This window comes from Rhinolophus sinicus, chromosome 3, assembly GCF_057876585.1.
Source record: "Rhinolophus sinicus isolate RSI-liver-muscle chromosome 3, RSI-T2T, whole genome shotgun sequence".
Classification (NCBI taxonomy): Eukaryota; Metazoa; Chordata; class Mammalia; order Chiroptera; family Rhinolophidae; genus Rhinolophus; species Rhinolophus sinicus.
The window spans coordinates 142,560,719-142,576,991 of NC_142503.1; the positions used below are offsets into that span (position 1 = coordinate 142,560,719).

The 16,273-nt window shown below is 36.9% G+C and overlaps 1 protein-coding gene and 1 non-coding gene across 11 annotated transcripts in view; both read left to right on the forward strand.

The window, feature by feature from the left end:
- SEMA6D (semaphorin 6D) overlaps positions 1-16,273 on the forward strand; it is a 559,989-nt gene that overhangs the window by 273,860 nt on the left and 269,856 nt on the right. The gene's annotated exons all lie outside the window — the stretch shown is intronic.
- LOC141570831 (U6 spliceosomal RNA) lies at positions 8,185-8,292 on the forward strand. Its single transcript, XR_012495284.2, has one exon. It is a non-coding gene; the product is annotated as a U6 spliceosomal RNA (small nuclear RNA).

A 16,273-nucleotide genomic window follows, 5' to 3' on the forward strand; every position in this document is an offset into this window, starting at 1 on the left:
TATCTTCTTTTACCTAGCATAATACCTTAAAACAAACAAACAAACAAGCAAAAACACAAACTTCTCTCAACTATCTTCCCTTATCTAGTGAACTCTGACTTGAATATGAAGACCCACTTTGACTGTTACCTCTTGCAGAAAGTCCTTAAACCTTCAAGGCTGGGTTAAGTATACCTTTGTTTTTTTCATTGTCTCTTGCTCATAGTATCAAAATGATACTATCATCTTGAATCTATATCATGATAATAAAATTGTGTAATTATAGGGCTGTCTTCACTATGATACTGAAAATCCCCCCAAGGAAGTGTCTAGTATTAAATTCCCTGGGCCTTGATTTATAACTACAATATTGTAGGTGTTCAGTGTATTCTGAAGGACTCTTTAAGGGCTCAAATCCATGAGTTTTTCTTGATAAGGCTGGAGACAGTAGATGAGGGCAGTTTAGATAAGATTAGAGTGCCTTTCTTTGAGGTGAGCAGCCACAAAACACTTCTAGCTCTCAGATTCTAAAATTATGATCTGCCTGGGCTTTGTTATCTTTAACTCCACAACCACCCCATTTACAGCTACAAAGTATTATAGCTTTCTCCTTAAGTGCATGAAGAGGATAAGCACCTTTTGCAGATCTTAAAGAATTTGGATGGATTCTAGAAAATAGTAAATTTCTTTAAACTTAAGCTTTTTTAGACACCTGAGTTTCAGTTATTTGCTGTGGTATATTTCTCATGGTTCTTCTCGGACCGATCTTGACTGTTTGCAAGAATTTGAGATTGATGGATACAGGCCTATTTTAACTCATAACCACTGCAGTTTCCAGACACCTGGCCCTCAAGTCAGGACAGTGCCAACCCCTGTCACCTCCAACTTGTAAATCTATTGTGCTTCGTTACTGGGTATGTCTACAGTGCTTTGAACAGGAGGGGAAAGTGGTATGGCTTAGTCTGTAATCAGTGTGGATTATTTCCCTCTACATGCTAAAGCCAGACACCAGCACTAGGGAGAAACACAGGTGCCTTCTACCATGTTTCCCCGAAAATAAGACCTAACCTGAAAATAAGCCGTAGCATGATTTTTCAGGATGACATCCCCTGAATATAAGCCCTAATGCATTTTTTGAAACAAAACTTAATGTAAGACCCGGTCTTATTTTCAGGGAAACACGGCATATATAGTTCAGCCCTGCCTGTTTAAGTTATAGCTCTATGTACAAAATCATGTTTTAAAAAAAGTAAGGCTTAGTGCAGGAGTCTGGAAGAGGAGTAGGGTGATGGTGTGACGTGTCAATGGTGGTATGAACTTTGGTTAATTAAAGAAAGTTTCCATGAAGAAGTCATTTTCCTGAAAGATGAGGGAAGCATTTAGGAAAGAGAGGGAGGGCAACTGTTTCAGGTGCAGGATGCAGCATGGTATAAGGAGACTTGGACAGTGTCAAGTAAGACATGGGAGCAAAACAGGAAGACGCTTTGGATACAGCAAGGATTCTGGGTAGGGAAAGCATAAACGGTTAAATCACTGAGAATGGGTGTTTCAGTAGTGATCAGTCTAGAATTTAAAGATACGACTTGACATGATAACAGTAGGAGCCATTATAAATTATTAAGTGAGGGGATAAAAGCATGATAAAAATATTTTTGAGGAAACTTGTTTTAAAACTTTTATATTAAAGATACTAGTGAGGAAATAACTAAAACTTGGGACCTATAAGGAGTTTGCCACATTAAATGTATGAGCTGATGAGGGTTTAGAGCGGGAATGACATGCCATTGTTACCTATTCCATGACAGGTATCCCTGTTCAAATGCAGAATGCGTTCAGAGTGGCACCAGAATCCTTCTCAACACAACCCTCGGGGAAACATTTACCAAACAACTTGAGTTGGCAAGCAAGGTGATGCCTAAATGCTATTCCCGTTTTAGACTGTGGTGTAACATGTGGAAATAATATAACAGGGGCCATTATGTAGAACTCGTATGTAGGATATGCAAATGGATACAGGGATGATAAAAAATGAGAAATATGAAATGACTGTAAATGTAGAAATGCAAGGGATTACAAAAAGTTGTTCCAAGAATGTAATAGAGAAATAAGAGGGGAGTTCTTGTTTTGATAAGGAAATGAGTCATTCACAAATCCATTGGGCTTAGGTCCGTGGGAATAGAATTAACTAGGTAGAAGTGGCTTAGAGAGAGGATGAGCTATAATACTGGGGTTGATAACTTTATTCATTCAACACTTTTAATAAATATATTTTGAGCAATTACTTTGTATGGGGCACTTTTGTGGGTCTTTGGGATATATCAATGAACAAATCCAAAGCATAAATTCCAACAATGAGGGGAGACAGACACCCAACAACAGATATAATAAGTAATCACACAGTTTATTAGAAGTGATAAGTATAGTAAAAGAAAGAGAGATATAGATCAGCATCAGGAATCATCAGGAATTCAGGCAGTGTGGAGGATATAAAGTCGTTCATTTATAGACCCTCACCATTTGACCTCACATCAGAATATTTGCTAGACCAACTCCATACAACTTAAGAAATATTACCAGTTAATTTTCTTACCACTGATCATAGAAACTCACTGGCCAGGTTACAGAGGTCTGTGCTGGGGCTTTTAGGAAACCAGAGGTTGATCATCTTGACTCTTACGCTGATCTTGTTGTTTTCCTGGAAAGGAATGACCAGGTAACCTCAAGTTGTTGAGTAGGATGGAACATCTGGCCTATTGGATCCCCATGTTGCATTCACAGATAAATTTATGCTCCAAAGAATGGTGAGGGCAGAATGCCTAATTTTGCCCACTCAGGACACCAGAATCTTAACTGTAATAGTCAAGTATAGTCTATCCAAATTTCTATCAACTACAATATCTGGAAGAGATTTTAAATCAGGACTTTTTGAAGACCATAGAAGGATTTGTTGAGGGATTAACCCTAGTTTCTGGAATGGAAACTAAATGGGTTTTACTTTCAGTTATCATGAGGCTACCTTTACTCTTGAATGACCATAAGTATCACTCAATGGTGTTCAGACTTCTGTCTTCATGCCCTTCTCAGTAAGGATTTAATAAAAAGCCTCTCAGCTCTCATAGCATAGGAATGGTATCTACGCTGGCTCACTCTGAACTTTCTTCTCTTTTGTTGGTCCTGTTTCTTGGAGCCTCTTTGGTTTGCTGCAAATGCCCTCCCTACCTTGTTTCTTTCATACTGGGATATGACTTTCTGATTTCTGGGTCCTTTTTGATATGTCTTGGTCTTCCTATCTGCAACAGCTTAATATTTACTTCACATTGAACCTTTGCAGAGATTTTTGCTTAGTTTACCAAAATGCTGGCTGCCTGCTCTACATGTTAGCCTCATATATGGCTTTGGTCTATTTGCTGGGCCCTGCAACTCTTTCACGCAGGAGGGCTCCCTCTTCTCTCCATTCTTTTTGGCACAATCAGCACTTTCTCTGAATTTTGTAGCATTCTAAGCATACTCTGGCAGCAGGAAGGGTATTTTCAGTCTCTTTTTGGCAATAAAAGTCACCTTTTGCCTGGCACCAAGTTGAAAACATTCTCCATCGTTCAGTGCTTTGACATTGTCTCAGCAGTTTCAGTGGACAGGTACTTCCTGTGGAGCACCATTAAATACCGCTGCCCCATCAACAGCCTTTCAGGGACATTTCCTGTGTAGCACTATTGAAATTTCTTCCCCATCAGTAACAAGGCAGGGGTACTTCTGTGGTATTTTAGGGACACTTCCTATGTAACATCATTATAATCCTTGCACTGAGAAGAGTATTGCAGGGTTACTTTTGATTTTGATTAAATATTTGTTGCAATGGCCACACAGCATCTCAAAATCCTTAGTATTTATTTAATTTCAAATATTGTTGTTCTTCATAAATACATACAATACCACTACCAGTTAGTACATGAAGCATATTTTATTTCCTTGTCAGAGTCACTCAGTCCATGAATACCCACGTACGGCAATGATGGAATCCAATCAGATTTAAGGCCCTTCTGAACGTATAATAGCATTCAACAAGGAAACAAAACCTATACTATGTATTTCCTGAGTGTTTTGCACTCTTTTTTTTCATTCTTTAACAATAAACAGTAAAAAATATAATCTAAATCTTATTATCAAGGCAGTAATCAATTCACAAAGCAATTCCAATTTGTACAGTTGTGGGGATGGGAGAAAAGAATGCCATGTGATTTCCTGTGGGATAAACCCTGACTCTGGTTGATTGGAAAGGTTGTTTATTAAGCCTTTTCCATTTAGTCTTCAAAGGCTACACAAGGATGGTTATAGTATATCACATTGTACAAATATGTCTTAGAATAAAGCAGTGATTTATGAATACTTACAAATAATCAATGTAGATTCAAATTGGAATTAATGCAGATATGACTTGTATGCTATAGAGGACATAGATTCACCACTTTCGTAGATGATTTGAATGCCATATCTGTATCACCATGACAAAAGCTAAATATAATTAATTAACTATAGCCAAAATCTGAGTCACTGACCTGCGCAGCAAGCACAAGAGAGATCAATATTTCTAAGTGCCCAGTAAGGTACTGGGTCACACTAAATGAAACCAACCAGCATTTTTGGAGGACACGTCCATATTCCTCAGTATTTTTGGAGACGTGGTTAATACCTTGGAAGAAGGAATAAACACAAAATGACTATAATTAGATAAAGATATAACCCCTACCCCTCAAAAAAAAAAATGAAAATGAAGGTCACCAGAAACAAGTACATTAAAACATTATGCAGAGAGAGTGAAATACTCTGGTTTAATTACAATTAAATCTATCCCAAAGAAAGTCATACAATATTTAACCCAAAGAGAGTTGTGCTAGGCTTAATTATGTTATATATCCCACAGTCCAGAATGATGTCATTAAGTTGAGTTAGCTTGACTACTGCATAGAACTAGTGACACAAGGACAGAAACAAAGCAGAAAACCCTACAAGCTAGTCTGTAGATCTTTCATGAGAGTGGCAGGTAGGCGTAACCCTGAGCCACACCAGCATCTCGATTCGGTCCATGCCCTATTTCATATGGCCAACAGATGTGGCCAAGAGATGTTCCCTACAGGGCACTCAACTTTGTAAGCTCTTTCATCAGCCACAGTTAACATGAGAGGAGAAAACAATGTTGTTTCCTAAAATGAGCCAGGAAGATCCAGTCCACTGTGCCAACAACATTGTTTGTTGCAAGTCCATGTTACTGGACTGTGTTTGTGTCGATAATGAAAGGACAAGATTGCTCCCAAAACTTCTTTGTAGTGAGCTGAAATAGGGCAGCAGGTCCAGGTAGGAGGAAATGGCTAGGAGAAATAGCCAAAGTATCAAATGAAAACCTAAGTCTGCCGAAGCCCATAGTTATAGCTGTTGAGAAAATGGGATTTTTGAGACTTAGTGACCACACGTAAGAAATCATTTTTAGTTTAAGCTAAAAAAGCGTGTACAAGGCAGAGTTGCAAACAATATCAGACTATGGAAAGGACAGCTGCAGTCCATGTTCTCAGTAATATTTTCCATCCGTGTACTGAGTGAATTTGTAATGTGCAACTTAAGTCAAGAAAACAAACAGATGTGCACCACAAGCAGGAACACCCATGAAAGAACTTACACAGATTTTATAAAGATTGCACTTTTGGTATTGACTCTGCTGGTGAGAGCGTATTGTAGCAAAAGGTTCCCTATTTGTTAAGTTGTCTTCTGTTAAGGAAGATGAAGATGTTGATATGCCCCCCAAACCCAAATGTTTTGAACTCTTTCTGGCGGATCTGCATAAACTCTGACACACTCCCTCACCCATTCCTATTGTGAGCCCCAGTGCAAGGTTGCCAGACAGCTGGACGCGCGTTACAGCGATGAAAGCAGGCCTACCAAAGAGTCGCATCTGCTATCTTGGCCTCATGTGCACCCTGCTGAAACCAGCTTTTCCACCTGGCCAAAGACATGAGGCAGTACAATTAAATTTTAATGAATTCTTGACATTAGAAAACTCTCTATAACTGAGTTTGTACATTTTTATAGGGAAAAAGTTTAGACTGGAAGTTTAATTGATGACACTAATGTTCAATCTATACTGTCATTGACTATGAATGTATTGCGTGGCTTAAAGAGTCCTTCATAATTTGTCCCTACATGTTTATCTCCTTTATTAGCCCTGCCATTCCTTGACTCACCCAGGGCACCTTCTAGGCCTACAAATACAGGTGTGCTGTGTTTTATCTTTTATACCATATTTTACTGTACCTTTTCTACGTTTAAATACACAAATATTTACCACTGTGTTAGTCACCTATAGTATTCAGTACAGTACCTTGCTGTCCAGGCTTGTAGCCTAGGAGCCGCAAGCTGTACGTAGAGCCTCGGTGAGTAGTCGGCTGTACCATCTAGGTCTGTGTAAGTGCACTCTGTGATGTTCACACAATGACAAAATCACCTCACGGTGCATTTCTCAGAAAGGATCCCCGTTGTGAAGCAGCATGTAACTATATTATAAAATACATTATCTTGTATATTCTTGCATTATTTCTCATAATTTTATTTTTCTATTTAGCTCTTTCCTTCATCCAAGTTTTGGTGAGGGGTTAAGGGTCGGAATCTGTTACCTGCCTCTCCCAGCCCCTGGCAGCAAATTGCCAGTCTCATGCCTCAGTACTGTTTATTAAAGAGCTGATCCTCTCATGGCTGATTTGAGAGGTCTCCTCTACTAAATACAAAATCTCTGATATGTGTGCACCTGTTTCTAACCTTTTTATTCTGTTCTACTTTTCTGTTTGTGCATTCCTGAATCAATATACTGTTTTTACTTTTTTATTTCTGCCTTTATTATTCATTTTTACACAAGTGATATGTACTATTTTCTTTGCACATGGTTTGAAGAGTTACAGAAATATCAAAAGGAAACATGAAAGACACTTTCTTCCCCTCGTTACTTCCCCCGCCTTTCTTCCAACTGTCAACAGTTGGGAAATATTATTCTGGTTTTCTTATGTGTTTCCATATATACATGAAGCTATGTAGACATTTCTGGTTTTGCTCTTTTTATTAATACAAATGGAATCATGCTATGCATGTGATCTCAACTTGCTTTTGTCACTTAATACTTTTGGAGATCTTTTCATATCAGTGCAGTGCATATAGACAGACCTTATTTTTAAAACAAAACAAAACAATTGTATAGGTTTCCATAGTATGTATATGCTATATTTATCTACTCCTCTTTTTCTGAAGACACTGTTTTCATTAATGCAGCTTTATAATATTTAAATGTGTATTAGGATAATTTTTGTTTGAGGATCAGAGAAGAAAGGACCTGAGGACGAGATAGAGGTAGCTAGAGAAAGCATCGGGAGGGAGAGTGTCCACAGCAGAGGTACCAGTGTGCAAAGACCTTAGCATAGAAAAGCATGGCCAGGAAGAAATTCTAAAAGAAGGTTTTTGTGGCTAGAGCATAGTAAGTGAAGCAGGGGAGGGAATGAGTTAGACTGGGGTCAAATCCTTAGGGTTCTGTAGGCCTATCTAAAAGAATTCATATTTTACTCTAAAACAGTAGAGTCACTGAAAGATTTTAAACATGGAAGTGATATTCCGTAGTGGGTTGAATTGTGGCCCCCAGAAGGTAAATCCAAGTCCTAACCCCCAGTGCCTGTGAATGTAAACTCATTTGGAAAAAAGTTTTTTGCGCATGTAATTAAATGAAGAATCTCAAGATAAGATCACCTAGGTTACTTGTTGGGCCCTAAGTCCAATAACAAGTGTCTTTATAAGAAAAGGAAACCACAGGAGAGAAGACCATGTGAAAAATGAGGCAAAGATTGCAGTTGTTACTACCAAAAGCCAAGGAACACATGGAGCCACCAAAAGCTGGAAGAGATGAAAAAGGATTCTCCCCTAGAGTCCTTGGAGGCAGCTCGGCCCTGCTGACACCTTGATTTCAGACTTCTGGTCTCCAGAAGTGAGAGAAAAGACTTCTGGTGTTTTAAGCCACCGACATGGTGGTACTTTGTTATGGCAACCACACTAGGAAAGTGATAGGCATTGTTTCCTTTTTCCTTTTATTCATTCACTCATATATTCAACAAATGTCCATTAAAAGTGTTCATTATATATCAAAACTGTTCAAAATCCTGAGGATTCAGAAGTATCCCCAGGGTGCTCGCTTCAGCAGCACATATACGAACATTGGAATGATACAGAGGAGATTAGCATGGTCCCTGTGCAAGGATGACATGCAAAAAAAAAAAAAAGCATCCTCAGGTACACACAAAAAAGTCCCTGCATTTGTAAGCTGATGTCCCTTCACAGCACATCACCTATCAGCGTGGAACCCTGGGGAGCAGCAGCTTTAATCCCTCTTTTCTTCACTCTTATCAATTGCCACAACACGTTTGATTTTACTTGCAGTTCTTACCAGGGGTTCTTGTCACTGGGCCTTGACATATGCTGAAAAAATTTTTTTCTTACAGTTGTTAAATAGTAGCTCAAATATTTCATCTGCTTTTATGAAGCTTCCCTAATTGTCCTCAGTAAGATTTTTCCTGCCTCTATTACAGTAGGTTTCACACTATTTTATAATCTCTTACCTGTTGGTCTTTCTCACTAGACTTTGAGCTCCATGAGAGAAAGGACTCATTTTGTTCTCATTTTCTATTCCCACAGCCTGGTATAATCCATTCACATAGTGAGTGCCCAATATTGATTTAATTTATAAAATGTATACATTAAAGAAATGATTGATAAATTTGACTTTATTAAATTAAAAACTTCTATTCTCTAACTCACTTTGAAAATTGAAAAGACAAGCCACAAACTGGCGAAGTAATATTTGTAAAACAGAGCTGACAAAAGATTGGCATTCAGAATTTATTTAAAAAACTCTGCCAAGAAAATAAGGAAAACACAACTCACACAATAAAAAAATGTTTTTTAAAAAACTCCATGCGCACTTTACAGAAGAGTAAATACCTTTGGTCAATAGACATATTGAAGATGTGTTTGATCTAAATAGTAATGAGAAGTGCAAATTTTCAAAACTGTTTTACACCCTTTCAACCGAAAAAAAAATTTGAGAAACCTGACGAAGCCAAGTACTGGAGAAAATATGGTTCAGCAAGATCGCTTTAAAATTGCTGGTAGAAATGTAAACTCATGCAGCCACTTTGGAAATAATTTGGTATCATCGCATAAAGTTGAACATTCACATACTCTATGACCTAGCGATTACACTACATCTGTCCGTACATACAAGGAGAAACGCTTACACGTATGCACCATCAAGAGGCATATACAATAATTTTTCAGTAGTAAAATAACAAAATGTCTTTAGTCCTCTCAGCACTTCCCGCTTCTCAGCTCTCCCGCTTCTATAACCCTATCACTGGGAATAACCACGATGTCTTTTGATGGGCGACTCTAACAGAGACCGGATAAATCACTTGTGATATATTCCCACAGTGATATATTCTATGGCAATGATGATATAAAAATGAATTATAGACAACACAGATGACTCTTATAACATGATGTGGAATGGAAAAAGCAAGTACCAGAAAACTACATGGAATACAATATCCTTATCACGAAGTTCAAAAACAGACAAAACTAAGCAATACATTTATGCACAAATATATGTGATTTCAAAACTATATTCTTTAAAAGGTAAAGAAACTATAAACATAAAATTTAAGATATTGTTTACTTCTTGGGGGAGGCAAAGAATAATGTGGTACTCATTAATAGATGTAAGTGAATGGTAATGTTTTGAGTTCTTGGTATGGTGGTGAGTTAATTACATTTTAAATTGAAACAAGATAAAAGAGGGTCACATATTGACCAATAATGTAATACCTTATAAATGAAGACTAGTATTGATCTCATTAAGTTGGTCCACTTGAGGCTTTATATATATGTACATATGTATACATGCATTCATGTATATGTATTCACATACATACATATATGTGCAATTCTACTTTAAAATGAGTCTAAGTTTCTAACTTCTGCCAAAGAAATCTCGTTCTGTGTAATTCATCTTCTTAGTCGGTGTTCTAATTGTTCCTCGTTTACATGGCAGTGGTGTGTTTCTCCCTGGAACAGAGAGCAGTTTAAAAAAGTAAAGCCAATGGTTGAATTAATTCATAAACTCATGAATTTGGGTTCCATTCCTTTCTATTATAGTTAGTTATTAGCTCTGTAAAATGGTGAGTCTTGATCACAAGTGCTGGGTATTAGGCGTCACCATTTTAGATTCTGTCATGAAGTGCAAAATGTGGAAATTTAAGAACACAATAACTTTCCAATTAGTATTTATGATGGCTATTCAGGCAGATCATCTTAACGTAGGAAAATACATGAGTAACTTTGGCCATGGAAGCATAAAAGGATCCTAATTAGAAATGTCCAACTGAAATAGTGTTACAAATTAGACTGAAAATCAGGTAAACTTAAATGTGACTGAAATTAAAATAGAGGAGAAAAAAAAGAGATGTTTTTCATAAAGTCCCACAGAAGCACAGTATTGAAACATAGAATTCTATAATTCCTGGCCAAGAGAGCAAAAATAAAACTGCTATTCATACTTTAAAAAGTTCTCTCCCACTTCCAGTCCACGAGGGACGGAAGTACGCATTACATTTCTGAAGCAAATCTAGAAAGACTCATCCCAGCTCTCTGAACATTTGTTCTTCAGCCAAGACCTTAAATGTGTGTATTTATTACATTGCTTTGTCTGTATTTTTATACCTTTCCAAGCAATATATAAAGATGTTTTCAAAAACTGCTTGAAAACCTGAATGTGGCTTTGTTTCTTTTAAGCATTGTTAAAACTCTGGAAATACTTTTAAGTGCATTTAAAAAATACACTCCGATAATGATATTTGGAATACTGTACTCTACATCCTCATACATTTTTGTCGGTAGCTTACGAAGTCTGGGTACTAGGGGTTTTATGGTGAAAACATTGACATAACTTTAACTGATATCCCTTGCGTGAAGGAGCACAATGTTACAGAGTTCACAATAAACATTTAAACAGAAAGAAGGAGTCAACGTTTTGCATATATTTTTGATGGTTGTCTTGTTCCCAACTTTGATTTAGATATTTGCTAAGTAAGATTGTTTTGAAGAGTCCTTGAGGTATTAAATTCCTACATATCCACTAACCAAGGTCCTCTGAGCAGAGAGAACAAGAAAAGAAACTAAGAACCTACTCCTGCATCCAACTTTAAAAGCTGAGCTTGGAAGGAAACATATTTGGATTTCAAATCAAAAAGGATTGGCTGCAGAACAGGAATTGAGTTAGTGTAGCAATCAACCACCACAATCAGACTCCGAACATCCACTGAAGCCCAATTTCCGTAAGATGTTTCCATCCCCCATGCTTGGCATTCTGGAACAGAGATGGTAGAAACGGCATCAGAAGGCATAGGTGAACAATGGCCCATTCTTAGACTTTGGTACTTGCACGGGGAAAACTATGCTTCCTGAAAACATACCTTTGCCAGAGAAACACACTATGTAAGGTTTTGTTAGCAACTCTCACCTCTCGTTCTTTTCTTTACTTCCTTTTTTTTTTTTTTTCCTTTTGGTCTTTTTGTTAGCAAGTAAATGTATCATCAGCGTCAGATATGGAGGTTTCTCTGTAGAGTTGAAAATTTATACCAGCACAATATCTTAGCTAGAAAACCACATTATATCTCACGCAGTTACCACCACTGGGCATTGGAGGCAGATTAGCCGTACCCCACCATTCACAGAAACCCTCAATTGGAAATCAGTCTATAAGCTGAACAATAGTTTACAGAAAAGCCTACATGTGTGAGTTCATAATTATACTAGCTAACAGTTCTGAGTGTTTCTTATTTTCCAGAAACTATTATCTGCTTCATGTGTATTATTTCATTTATTTCTCATTATGTCCCTTGGAGGTAGAGAACATAATGATCCTATTTAAAGGTGAAACTAAAGCTCAGAAAACTGAAGCTCAGAGAAACCAAATAAGTTATCTAAGACCAATTAAGATTTGATCCCAGGTCAGCCTCATCCAAAGTTCATACTCATAATCATAAACTATTCTGCCTACCCTAGACTTTTTGTTTGGAAGTACATTGGAATCCTTTGTAAAATTCAGGGCCCAGCTGTTGGAAATGGAGGATAGTTTGCAAAACTTCAACTTGAATAAAATCTGCAATGGAAAATTCAAATCTCAAACTTATGCAACGTGAAGGCTCAATAAGACAAAAAAAGTCAGCCAGAATGGTATTTCCTATATTTCTGTAACATATTCTTCAAAGTTCCATTCCTAACAGCAAAGAAGCTGCTAACTTCGAAGTGAATGAGCACCCCAGTGCTTGCTGTTCAGGCCTAGCTACAGTTCACAACACGCACACCACTTATTCCAGTGGCCTGACGATCATCTTGGCACCATCTTCTCTACAATTCGCAAATGTCTCTCAAAGAGTAAATAGTAGGAATTACGATAAACAGCAATGGTACAGTCTCAATGGCTATCGCGTCCTATATTCTAGAAATGTAATCTTACACTCTTCCTTAAAATTGGATAGAGCACATGAACTTCAACCACGCAGAAAGTGAAAATATGCATTATAGAGATCGCTGCTGTCTGTAAAGCAGCTGATGAAGAGTTACAAAAGAAGTTTTAAATGCCCTGAAGAAATTTCTAAGCAGAATTGAAGTCACTTGTAGGGCACATGTCAAAAATCTTTGTGTACTGAATACCAGCCTTCAAAAGTTTTTGTGTTAACTTTTGTGCATCTTGGACATAATTTACTAATGTATAATTTGAAGAATTTTCAATATGTGTAACCAGTGAATAGTTACTATAACTTATTTTACATGATAAACAGCTGCTGAAGGATTTGGCAATATTTTTATCATAATTTAAAATACTGGGATTCTTTTCCCATACTTTTATTCTTATCCCCAAGGTGCAATAAAAGAATCTGGAGAATACACACACACACACACACACACACACACACACACACACACACTAATCGATGAATAATTTTGCATATGATAGCAGGGCATTGTTTTGATTGCTAGCATTTATATTTGAAATTAATTGTAAACACAGTTGTTGGAAAAGTAATGCAGTTCTTTGTGGAAGGAATATTTGGCTTTGGGGTTTTATAACAATGTTTGACTATTCCCACACTTTGATTACCGTAGCACTATCTCAGGGGAAGAAAATACAATGGACAGTCAATAAAATACTGAGTTTTTAAAAGGTCAACTACATAAAGGGACTAAGTTTCTGATGCCTTACCTTTTTTACTTAAAAAAATCTGCTCTAAATGGGAAGTATAAAAACTGGAAGCCGTTCTTATTCTTATGATCATGAGTGATTAAAGAAATTTTACAAATACTAATCATTTTTGCAAGAGTCCATTCAGAGAAATAATAGTGTTCCTCAATATAAATTATTTTTTTAAAGGAAAGAAAGTTGAAAGAAAAAAAAAACTCTCTGATTTTTTATTTACTGATGAGTTCTAGTCTCATTTGAAGCCTGCATTGTGCCTTGGTTATAAACTGAGACTTATGGAGTTGAATAGACTTTGCACGGATAACTAAGAACTTACTTTCCTAACAGAGGATATAGAGATGGAGGGGTTGCTATCGCATTTCGCAGATTGATTTTAGTCCTTTCCCCTGCTAGCTCCATTACTGTTTATGTTAGAACTCTTGTTAACAGGTCTTGTTCATGAAATCTGTGAATCATAAATGAGATGACACAGAATTTAGAAAAAGTAAAAAACGAGGAGAAGGAAGGTTCTAAGACTCTTTTAAAATTATTCTGTTTTCTGTCAGCCTTTCTTTTATCTTAGAGTGGCTTATCATTCTCTTCATGAATATTTTTAAAATAAAACAATTTTCAAGTTATTTTTAATCCTGAGGAACTTAAAAAATAAATAAGGTACAGAAAGAATGAAATATATTTTCAAACTTGAAATGTTAACTTTAGTCTTATAAGTAACCAATTCTCATAAATTTCTGAAGGATTTTAATAGGTGCCCTTCATTCAACATAAAGGTATTATTCAGTTTTGTATAATTTAAAGATCTACCTAATGCTTTTAAAAGGTTAATGAGATTATGAAACTAATCAATATTTATAGACACATTTTTCATTTGGTCTCCTAAAGGAAATTCCCCAAAGGTGACAGAAACAATGCTCACTAGAAAATGGAGCATAATGAAAACACTAGGGCCTCACCACCCTTTTTCCACTAAACTTCTTTTTTAGATTTCTGATTACTGATGCTAATGTATCCTAATGGAACACTGGAGATAAATTATTATACTTTCAGATTCAGTATTTTCTCGGGCTGGTCAAAGACTACGCAGTGATTTTCCATGATTTCCGTGATTAGACCTGAAACATATTTTGTTGTCTCTGAAAGTGCTGGTATTATCTAGTCAAGGGTCATTCAAGCACTGATTCACTCAGTGATGGTAGATATATTTTTTTGAAATGTTGCTCTTTGTGTATTTACAAAATATTCTCCATTATTTCATTGAAGATTCACCAACACTTTCCCAATGTCCTCAGTGACTTTAAAATCTAACCCTTAGTTACCCCCTCTACTGGGAGCTCTCCCTCCTCCCTAAATTTAATATCTACTCCTATGTTTTTCAGCTCAGAAGCTTATGTTTTCATTCTGCTTCAGATACCAGTGACTCAGTCAATACCTTAGAGCTCATCATATTTGAAATAGTCCTAATTGACTTCTTATAGGACGTTCCTAACCTTCACCTAAATCTGATGTTTGTCCTTAGCACTTTTTTCTGGTACTTGAATCCTCATTTTTCTGGTTTGTTGTCTTTTCCCCCATGTTTTCCTACTTTCTTCTTGGCCTGAACTCCCTTTCAGAAAATTCAACATCCTAGTCAGGATGATTCAAGGATGTCTCACAGGCTTGACTTTCTTCCCTCCCACTTTGCCGGTCTCCAGCGTGCAGAATATTATAGAATGTTTTGATTTCCGGGCCACTGAAAACAGCTGAGAAAATCTTTTCACTGTCTCTCCTCACTTGGGCTATCATGGTCACCTTGCAGTCCCTTTATTCACCACTAGTTGGCATCAGCCAAATTCCCAGCAATGATTTTTAAATACAGTGATTTTAAACACTCCATTGTCTCATAATCCCAGTCTCAGTTCTTTCTGCACACTTTCAACAAATAAGTTCATATCTGACACAATTCCCTTAATTTTCGGTTTTATGCTTCATTTATTTTTCTCTCCTTCCCTTCAGTGTCAAAATCTATACCTTTGGCTCCCCTTCAGCCACCTTTTTTCAGAGTGATCATTTGCTTTGACCTCACAACCTTGACACTGTTATTTAGTTCCTTTCTAAAATTTCTACTTTTCTGTAATTGTTGTTTTCTGGTTCTTGGATTGCCTATACTCCCATAAATATAAACTTTCTCCCTCAGCAAATTCATGCACTTTCTTAGTGGCAAGTATCTACCTCCTTGATAGATGACTTTTAAGGATATTTGTATAGCTTTGATTTCCTTGCACAACTCCAGATCTCCATTCCCAATGCTTTTTGATAAATTCTATAAGAGCCTTCAACACCTCAACCAACATGTGTAAAATCAAGCCCACTTTCCACTGTAACTACTATCTTTTAATTCTGTATACTGCAGTATTTTACTCTCAGTCAAACACTACTAAGCCTTGGAATCATTCTAAACTTCTTTCTCCTTTTCTCTTGCTTCCCTCTTTAGCCTAAAGTCAGTTTCCAATAGATTCTACTTCTGTAGAAGTTAACACCATCCTTCTAAAGCCAGTATTACATCAGTACCTCAGAGTTTCCCATAGGAACAATTATACAATAAGTCTCCTCCTTGATTTTCTATCTCTTTGTACACTGCTGTGAGATCATTTTCTTAAAGTATGATTCCAATACCACTAAACCCTCATCGATTCCCCACTGCCTACCAAACAAAGTCCATATTCCAAAATGTGGCAATCATTGTCTCCATACTTTGGTCCATCATATTTTAACAACCTTACCTCCCGCAACACCAGTTTAAAACCATATGTTTCCTCAACAACAAAATGATCTGACCTGGACTTCTGTCATGAGGTTATCATTCCAGATTTCCAAGACTTAGCAATGGAAAGGCATGGACATGTATCCTTTGCTTCCCAAAGAAAGAAATACCTCCTTTCTATTATAAGGATTGAGAGTTATGTACCAACTTGAAGTAAAACT